Source organism: Olea europaea, chromosome 4, assembly GCF_002742605.1.
Source record: "Olea europaea var. sylvestris chromosome 4, O_europaea_v1, whole genome shotgun sequence".
Classification (NCBI taxonomy): Eukaryota; Viridiplantae; Streptophyta; class Magnoliopsida; order Lamiales; family Oleaceae; genus Olea; species Olea europaea.
This window is the reverse complement of record NC_036240.1, coordinates 19,650,984-19,661,829: the sequence shown is the minus strand read 5'-3', so window position 1 is coordinate 19,661,829 and position 10,846 is coordinate 19,650,984.

Here is a 10,846-nt window from a genome sequence, read left to right as displayed (position 1 = left end):
TTCTTTCACAAAGTATAATTATATTGCTTGGATAATTAAGTCAATCCATGTTTAATTTTTATGAAAGTGTGAAGTTGCTAGATCTTGTACACTTAAATTTACATTTCATCAAGTTTCTTTATTTGTTACTAATGAATGACAATATTGATCACAACAAACTAACATTGCTAACACGACTCTTACTCATCTCTCAATAGACTACAAAATAAATAAATATTAAGTTTGAGGACACCTATAATGAGCTAGTTTATGTTTCGTTTTAGTTATAACACAAATACAGAGAATCTGTGAATTTTATCAATACGTTTTCTAGAAAATCGCAACGGTTGGCTAAAGTTTTATTTATCATCTATACTTATCATGGGAGTTACAAATATAACTATCATGAAAATATTAACAAAATATAAAATTTAATATATATCATGACAACTATAGTTCTTACTTGTACTATAACTTATCATCCCAGCTAGCGAGTAACTTTATAAAGATATTAGAAAATATATAATATTTAACATAATAAAAGAATTATGTAGTTATTATCACTCATAAGAACTGAAAAATAAAAATAATCAGATAAATAACAATTGTGTTATAAATAAGATTCTCTAATTTGCTTAAATCATTCAACACCTAAGGCGATTTAACTTCTACCTCATAATAATAATAAAAAAGTGAAGGAATATTTGGCCGACCCAAAAAGTGAAGGAATAGTTGGCCGACCATAATTACAAATTCCTTTTGAATTTTAACACATCTGCATCAAAATTTGTATCATTTTGCAATAAACTAAAAATCACTATCAATTTATTAAACCAAAAGTTGCACCAAATGAATAATATTTAATCATTTTTTTTTAAATTTTATATTCTTAATAATTTATATAGTTGAAAAAATTATTTATTTATTTAATATACCACTACATAAATAATTACATTTCATTTATGAAAATATTAAATTCTTTAATAAATTTTAAAAATGTAGTATAATTAATAAAAATATCACAACTAAGAAAATATTAAATCATATTATTAAAAAACAACATAGTACATTTCGAATCCCGATATTGTGATACGACAAAGTAAACATAGTGCCGTAATTTAATTATGATACAATAAAGTCGACCTATTGTCGTAAATAATCATGTTTGTAGCATTTTAAAACTTTTTGAATATTTTTATTTTAATTCATTCCTCGATTATTATTGAGTACAGGATTAAAAATTATTACAAATAATAATAATAATAATAATAATAATAATAATAATAATAATAATAATAATAATAATAATAATAAAGTTTATGTATAATGTAAAATAACACAAATACCATTGATATCATTTGATGCTAAGTGAAAAAAGGGCAAATATGACTTTTACCAAATTTGGTGCAAAATGGGGTAAGTCTTTACTATTCTCTTGCACCATTTTTCACCAAAATAGTGCAAATTTTGATATTGGGTTGAAGTGAAATTGCACGAAAATGGTATTTTGGTGTTGTGGTTGGAGATGGTCTATAAGTAAAAATAAAATTGCAAAAATTGAGAAACTTGAAGACAATAAGATTGTAGGCATATGACAGTCAAAAATACTTTGATAATAAACAAATGGGAAATTTTCAAAAATGATCGATTTCATGCTTGTCAATTGAAAAGTATCTGATTTTGATAACTCTTGTAAAAATAGCCAAATTTGATATCAAATTGTCTTTTATACCTTTAATGAAAAAAGAAGCAATTTTTGTGCTTTTCAATTTGTCACAAATTTCTCGAAAAAAGAAGTAGTTTCCATAAAAAGTTATATTATTGTAAGGTAAAACCTAATGGGTAAATGTCCTTTCATAGAAGGTAAATTTATTTTTAGGAAATTTAATCTCATCCACAATTCTCCATAGAAGGTAAATTTTCTTTAAAATCTTATTTATGTTGATAAGTTGTATTTAATAGTTGTTGTGATATATATGACGTAAATGAATGATTAGATTTTTCAAACAATTAGTAGATATTTGTTGTAATATTATTTGAGCATTTTAAAATCAAATTCATATTTGTTGTTTTGTATTTCTCAAACATGGTGTCACAACCAACTTTGATAGATGGATTTGTAATGACTGTCATGTGTTGGCAATGCATTAATGGTGGAATAAATTCCTTACAAAAATGGTTGTTGAATTTAGAGAAGATGATAAATGCATAAGGTGAAATGCCTGACAGACATATCGTTCTTGATATTAATGCCACTTCAAATGTAATTTTTGTCATTATTTCAAATGTCAAGAATTATGTTACAAACTTAGCGAAGCTACAAAACATTTTTTGTTTACTATTGACCATATTGCTTATGGGTAGTATGTTTATTTTAGGTATTCGTATTAGCTAACCTTATTTGTGTTGACGATATGCAGATATGAGAAATGTTATGAGATTCGTTATCTCACATGGTGGTATATTCGTCAACATGGAGGATGAGTGGAAGTGGTTTGGAAACCTAACAACATCAATTGTTATTCAAAGTGATATTAGATATGAAGAGTTTCTCAATAAATTATTCGAAATGCTCCATCTTGATAGAATGTAATTTCGAATCCACATGAAATTTAAAGTTCCGAATATGAATGTATCCCCGCTGATATAGACAAAGACGAGGATTTATAATGGTACATTTCTGTTCACACACAAGCAACCTTGTGTGTAATTGTAGGTCAATATGATGCCGGAGAGCAAGAGAAGAATGTTAGAGTTGATCCTTTATCACCAATAGAAGATGCATTGTATGGGCATAAAGAAGTTGGTGTGTTCGAACTAGAAGAGCCACGAATGATTTTAGATACGGAAGTCGGCTTAGTTGATGGAGATCCGTATATTGAAATGAAACGGAAGATCAACGGGAAATTGCGGAGAATCAAATCTTCTTTAAAAAGAAACAACTACACAGAAAGCTTCGACTACATGTATTGACTGAAAAAATTTCATTTCAAAGTTAAAAAGTCGAATACTAGATCTCTTGCTGTACGTCGCATGGATATGTACTGCCATTGGTTATTACAAGCTTCCAAGATAAAAAAAAAAATCAAATATATTTAAGGTTCGAAAGTACATACCCGAACACACATATTCTTTAGATGTTCGACGGAAAGTACACATGTGGTGATTGGATGATGCAACTAACCGTACATTCCAGCAGGTGTTATCAGGGATATCAGACGCTAGTTTAATTTACGAATTAGCTACAACAAAGTCTGGAAGGGTAAAGAGAAGGGTCTTGAATGGCTCTGTGGTTCACCAGAAGAGAGTTTTCAAAAATTGCTTTCGTATTGCCATGTGTTAATTGAGAAAAACCCCAAAATCGTCGTACATATTAAGCTCGACGGCAATAACAGGTTCTCGTACTTCTTCATAGCATTCGGACCGAATATATATGACTTTCAAAATTGCATGAGACCGATCATTTGTGTTGACAAGAGTCACTTGAAGGGTGAGTACAAGGGAACTATATTAGTTACTACATACTAGGATGCGTATTTGTAGATATATCCTATTGCTTGGGGGATTTTCGATGGGGAAACAAATGCATCGTATGGTCTGCATGCTATCGCTTAGTACCTTCATCTTGAAGGATTGAGGTCGGGATGGCGGTGGAGCATTGGTGACCTCAACATCTGAGGACTTTCTGGACAAGTCATCAATGTTGCAGATCTACTTTGGTTGCCTCGACATGCTGTTCTCAATCGCAATCTTGGGCAAGGGAAAATCATCATAATCGTCACATACATGTATATCTCCATCATCGTCAACAAAACCAAATCCATCGTACTCATCACTCACATTGTAACCCCCAATTTCTATAGCTACATCATCGTACCTATGTTTGATCATACTTATTTGATTGGTCACATGTTCCTTCATGCTGTACACACGATCTTCCATTTTCTTTTTGATACTAGTGAACCTCAAGTTCAATTCCTCCCTCCATGCCTAGCTTGATCTCAATTACCTCCCTTTGTTAAATCAATAAAGCTCTTATCTCATCCAAATATACAGCCTCAATGGTGAGCGATTTTCCAAGCTAGAGTTGATGGCAAGTCCTGGACTGGATCGCAATACCCTTTTTCTCCACTTTCATCATCACTGAAATCCCTAAGACGAATTCCACTTACATTACCTCTCCTAGATTTCTTACCTCAGTTGTTGTTCTTATCATTTCTTATCACTAAGCCTTCAGGTGGGCAATCTTGTATTTCAAATGATAGAACAGCAAGACTGTCCAAAACGGGGTTTGCTACATCTTCCAATGGAACTAAATCAGTAAAGTATGGCTGCAATTCTTTTTCAGCAGTAGCATATAGCGTTGCCCACAATTGCACCTACAAAGGGAAGAAAAGTCGTCAAAATCAATTATTATATGCCGAAAGTGTAAGTGCAGTTAAATATGTAAATTGCTTACATGTGTCTTGTCAAAGAAATATGAATATATTCTCGATTGAGGTTGTCTTGTGCTAGACCTCCGCAACATTCTCGAAAGGTTGTTAGCTGTCTTACTAGACAATTGAGCTCTCAACTCCAAGATAGCCTCGTACACCCATAACTGCAAGACATTTATAATAGTGGTTACCATATGCGGAGATACATAACTATATACAATGAATAGAAATGAAGTAAATATGGACATGGCTATACCTGAATAGCAAGAGGGAACCCGTACAGAGTGCAGGACATTTTGTCACGATCGTGTATCTTTGTCAAGTTCGACTTTCTTTCCCATCCACGAAGTAGTGATTTAATAAGAAGTTTAAAACATATTGTCCCCCATGGGTAGGCATTGAAGAAATCCAAGTCGTTTACGATGGAAAGAGTTTTAGGATATATCCCCATATTTTGTTCTCTAGAATTGGATACCCTTTCAATAACGATCGTTACGGTTGTCACATTTCAAAAAAAAATTCTCCAAGTCGATACAAGATACTTGGTCTCTATTAATAAACATTTTGTCTCACTGTGGGGTTTTTTCTAGGATTTTGTTGAAAGCCTTAGGTATCTCACCACACTTTAAGCTATGCGAACTCCAGCATTCCAAATCTTGCAAACCTTTGGTTCACCTTGAACCAAGTCTCGAAATGTTTTCAGCAAACCACTGATATATTTACCATTTCATGAATTAATTGCGGATAGTTTGAGCTTCGGTAACTTCGCAATATGTCCTATGCAACTTTCCTTGAACATACTCTTTTGTTGTGCATTGAATTTATTGAGGACGACTGTTATATATTTGGTGTTGCTAACTTGTGAGATTTGGGCCGGAACGTGCTCTTTCTCCGAAATTTTGTATCGATGTGAGAAAGTAATCTACAAATAACAAAAACAAAAAAAGCAAATAATATAAGAACTTACTAAAAACTAAATGAAAGCCAATTTCATAGAAGTCAACTTGATCTACAATGGAAGACATCAGTACTATTGCAAACTTCTTTTGTTATATCCCATTCATTACAATAGATACATAAAACTCCAGAACAAAAGAAAGCCAAAGACATAGATATTACTGCAAACTCTTTTTCAACTCTCTCTTTGTTTTAAAAATAAAAAATAAAAAAAATCTAATTGTTATTTCACTAATCCTTCAATTGGTTTGATTTTGTTCAATTTCAATTTCCCTTCCCCTTTCATTTCCTTTATGCCCATTAAGTAATGAAAATAGATTGCCAAATATAATTTTCCCTCATTAGGTAACACTTATCAATGCTAACGATCCTTTTCAATCTTATAAACTTTAGCTTCCAAGATAAATATTCTCGTATTCCATTTCTATGATTCGTTTCCATTTTAATTTCTCCCAATAATTTAAATAAAACCCTCTTCACAACTTCTTCTTCCCCCTTTTTCTTCGACTTTTAATTTTTCTCCCATTTTTTCTTCTTGTGATTATGATGGATCCTTTCTCTACCAACTCTTTCAATGGCTTTTATAATTACTTGACTAAATAAATTTATGATCTTGAATGTGTGTTCTTATCTAATAACTTTATGTCAATTCAGTTTCAAAAGTGTTTTATCCTTCCTAAGATTCTTTCATACTTGGTTGACCCTTCTTGTTCAAAAAGTCAAATTACCTGTGGGTGAAAAATGACTTCATGAATACATAGATGAAAGTTCAAAAGCCTGTAAAGTTAATTACGCAAGAAACCTGGGCAGATATTTTGCTCATCTAGAACATGTTTAGAAAACATGAAACAACACATTTCAAAAAATGAAAAAAAAAAAAAAATCTCAAATCTAACCACTGAAAAAGGTAATGAATAATGTACAATATTGAACACATTAATCAACAACAGAACACATGAAATAACGAAAAATCCATGAAAAAATTAAAGAAACAACAAAGTTTTTTTTAAAAAGTCAAGAACTGACAGTCAATAACGAATACTTCGACGAGATTCAAGCAAAAGATGGAGGATATTCACCAATAATAGGCTATGAAGGACTCACGAATAGTGTGGTCAACTGAAAATGGCAATTGACATAGGTGATTTGGGCAGATAAATTTCGGAGTTCAGAGAGATTAGGGCTTCAGAAAATCTGGCTTCTTCTTTAGCACAAGGTCGTGTTTTTTTAAGAATTTATTTTTTATTTTTCATTTTATTATTATTATATATATATACACACACACAGAGTAACGATCTCCTAAGCACCGTGCTTAGTTTATGCTAAGCATCGTGCTTAGGTGGCACATACTCTGATCTAAATCAGAATTCCAATATTACTTTTCAACATTTTATATCTCAAATATACTGTCATTTTAAAAGTACAAATTAAAAAACTAAAACACACACGTATTACCCTGATTTGCGCTCAAGAAATCAGATGACATTTCTTCCGAAAATCTTTCCTTTATCAAAATCCATATTTTCACACATAATCTTCTCCAGTGATATATACAAATTTGCTGTGTTGGCTGTTGACACTGTATTTTCTCTTGTAATCTTACATTCTAGCAAAAAAGGGAAAGACGGGGACGCCCATACGTCTTGATCAAACCAAAGCCTTAGGCTCTTTGGAAGAATTTGGATGTAAAACCCATGTATTGCTTGTTGAGTAGTAAACTTGATTTTTGGACTAAATAATATGGGCTTAAAGATTTTGTTTATAGGCCCAAATCAATTAAAAGGCCCAACATGCATAGCATTTCTAGAAGCATTATCTAGAAAAATCTATATAAATATCTACTAGAAATATCTATATAAATATCTAAGTAAGATATGTAGTTTTATAAAGAATATCTAGAGAATTCTAAGAAAATATCTTGATATGTGGTCTAGGTGTCTCTAGAAAATGTGTGGACTAGGATCTTCTTGTAAACACTATATAAAGGGGTAGTGCCCTCCATTTTGTAACAAGCCAAAAAGTGTGTAAAGTCTTGAATTTAAGAAATACAAGTTTCCTTTTTTCACTTCCTTCTTCCTATTAGTGTTGTCCTCTTAAAAGCCTTAGTTAATCCAACTTAGTAAACCCATCTTTCCTCCAACATTGCTCTCAGTTAGTTCTGTTCTTGTTTGCCATTTTGTGGGAATTGAATTATGAATCATGAATAAGTAACGGGTTGAATTGATTTAAAATTCTTGAATTGTTGACAATGAGTAATTCACCACCTTCAACCTTAAGATCCTCCACTTTGATGGTTTCCCACATCTGTGCTATGGCATTATACTAAAATGGCACATTAAAATTTTCAACATAATAAGAAAACTAATGTTTCTCTTTCAATTCTTTCTGTTGGTTTGAATCTAGGTCGGGGAAATTCTACGGCAGTGGAGGACCATTTTTCCTTTCAACAATACATTGAAGAAAGGTAAGCCACTGGAAACCATAGAGGATCCTAAAATCTATGACGCAAACTCTTGCATTTTCTACCTTCAGCTCAATTGTCTTATTCAAGGCAAAAAATCGATCTTGTAGTATTCCTTTTTGTTATTCTACTTCTTTCATCGCCTCTTCCCCCTTCATCCCTACACACTCTTGCTTGTATTATTCCGAAGGTCTGCCAACTTCTATTTACCAATTCTCTCTCCATATAGACAAATAAAAGGTAAGACTTGCTCTGGAGAAGGAGGATACTTATATTCTAGCAAGTGTGACTATTCTTATCTTAGGGCTGTTCTTGAACATGCAAGTTTACAGAAATCATCACCATTGATTTCATAATTTTAATGTTTTATCACATCTTTGTGAATTTAAATTCTTGCAAGTTTTAATGCTTGATTACATGACACGTGTTGAAATATGATTTCTCAAGACAAATTACCATTGTGATAAAATATCAATTGCTTAAACACGTGAACAAGTTTTGTTTATCATTGTAATTATTTTGACATCAACATAGCGTGTATCACATTTTTAAACCTATGATACGTTATACCTTTTTTCTTAGATGAATTGATTCAAGTGTTTATTTCAATTTATGTATTATTTTATCTATTATATTAAGTGATACTTGAGTCCATACATGAATTGATTCAAGTTATTCCACATCATTTATCGTAGTGTAATTCTATTCATTTTTTGCTTTGCAATATGTATCATCATATGATTCATTGTGTTTTGTGTTTTCATAATTGACATAATGATTTTTTGCACATGTCAAGCATGTAAGGCAATTTTTTACTTTCATTCATTTGTAAAGTATATCACCGATCCAATATTTTTATGTACTTGTCAACTGCTTAAATGCATGAATAAGTTTCATTTTTTATCTTTATAATTATTTCTTGACATGCGACATGGTGTGTATCACATTTTTTAACTTATATATGTTATACTTTTTCTATTTTATGAATTGATTCAAGTCATTGCTTATTCTTGTTTCTGTGTTATTTATCTATTATATCAAGGGTTACTTGTATCATTGCATGAATTGATTCAAATTAGTCCACATCATTTGTTGAAGTGTAGTTCTAGCTCATTTTCACATTGCAACATGTATATTAATATGACTTATTATGTAACATGTTTTCATAATTGACATCTCGATAGTTTTACACGTGTTATAGCACATAATTTAATTTTGCACTTTTCATTCATTTGTAAAGTATATTATCGATCCCATGCAATTCTATCTTTTTTTTGGTTTAATTTGAACTTTCCATAGGTTTTTAATTGACTGTAAATTATAAGAAGTTGCAATTAATGGATGCGTGTTGTTTGCCATTGCATGTGCTTCAGTTATAAAAATAGAATCATAGTAATTTTGGTATAATTTTCTATAATACTCAGTATCCATAAAATATAAATGGATGTGTACTATTTAATGAATTATTTTTATTTACTTGGTTATTTGTGATTTTCTCCCAAACCCTTAACCCTAGCTAATCCAATCAAAATCCAACTAAAAAATATGGAAAAAAAAAAAAAAATCAACAGTTATTAACCCATTTGTAGGGAGAAGTTAGCATTTAATGCATGAATTGATATTTGTACTTTCTGAAATAGGTAGTAAAACTTATATGTCAAATTTCTACTTGCTAACACAATTTATATTTATTATATGAAAATTTTTGATTTCATGGTGGAAATTGAAATTGTTATTAAGGGCATTTGGGTCTAAATTTTAGCAAAATGGTCATGTAAAATTTTTTAGGAAATTTTTGCAAATGACCATATGAAAGTGAACATTTCTTACAATTTACTCAAAACAATATTTATATATGTAAGCATAACTAATATCTCCGAGTCTAGCATATCAAATGTTTCATTAGATATTTTACGAGTTGAAGATGATTAGAGCAGACACCAAGGGGTGCAAATACAGATGGCTAATTGTGATTGATAGAAAACAAGTTTCTAAGTTGGATTTCTTTTTTAAATTTTTTTGAAATTTTACTTGGTTAATGGTAGCGTTAGATGTGTTATATCTATATTTTTTATTTGCGGATGCATTATTTTTCCCTCAAAGGATAGCTCCACTACACTACTACTACACATTAGATAGAAGTAAGGCTACAACACATAACAAAATGTTGCTAAAACATAAGATTACGAAACAATGTTAAAAATCGTTAATATTGTCTTAATTTTTGAGTGTTTGGACTTGGACTAGCCCAATGACTAATTGTATATTAGAAGACTTGGGCTTTCCTTGAAGATGATATTTGACTACGCTGAGGAATTATTTGTCGGAAATTTTTCATTAAAAAAACCAAAAATTTAAATATTCTTAATTTTTCATAACAAAACAATATGTCAAAAATTGTCGGCACATGTATCACTGCCACCCACCACCTCATCACCATTGACGCCCATCGCAGGCCATCAACCACCTCCATCATCACCTCTCACTGTCACCTACCAGAACCACCCCCCTACACCACCTACATTAGAAAAACTAAAATAAATTAGGTTGGCTATGAATTCAATTGTTCAAAAATTTTATGGCAAGTATGATACGTAAATTAGACTGTACTGAATCGTGTAAGAGAGAAAAATAAATTAACTTGTACATCCCATAATTACCGACAACTAAATCTTAATTTGGCAATTATATTTGCCTTTAAAGTTAAGTTTAATAAACTAAACTAGCTTTGACTAAATATAACGATGAACACATAACTTATCAACACGTACGAGGTAAATGTTGAGGGAATAAATCTCACATCGGTTAAATATCGAAATATTGACAAATTTAAATAGATTTTGGACCACTCCTCTTAATAAGGTTGACCTTATTAAGATGTATTTCAAATCTTAACGTGGCATCAGAGCTCAATAAACTCCAACGAGCTTTTCAATCCGATTAAATCTAAAAAATGAGCACATGAATTTCAAGATTCATCTGCTTAAAAAGAGCCACCATCTTGCGGGGACAT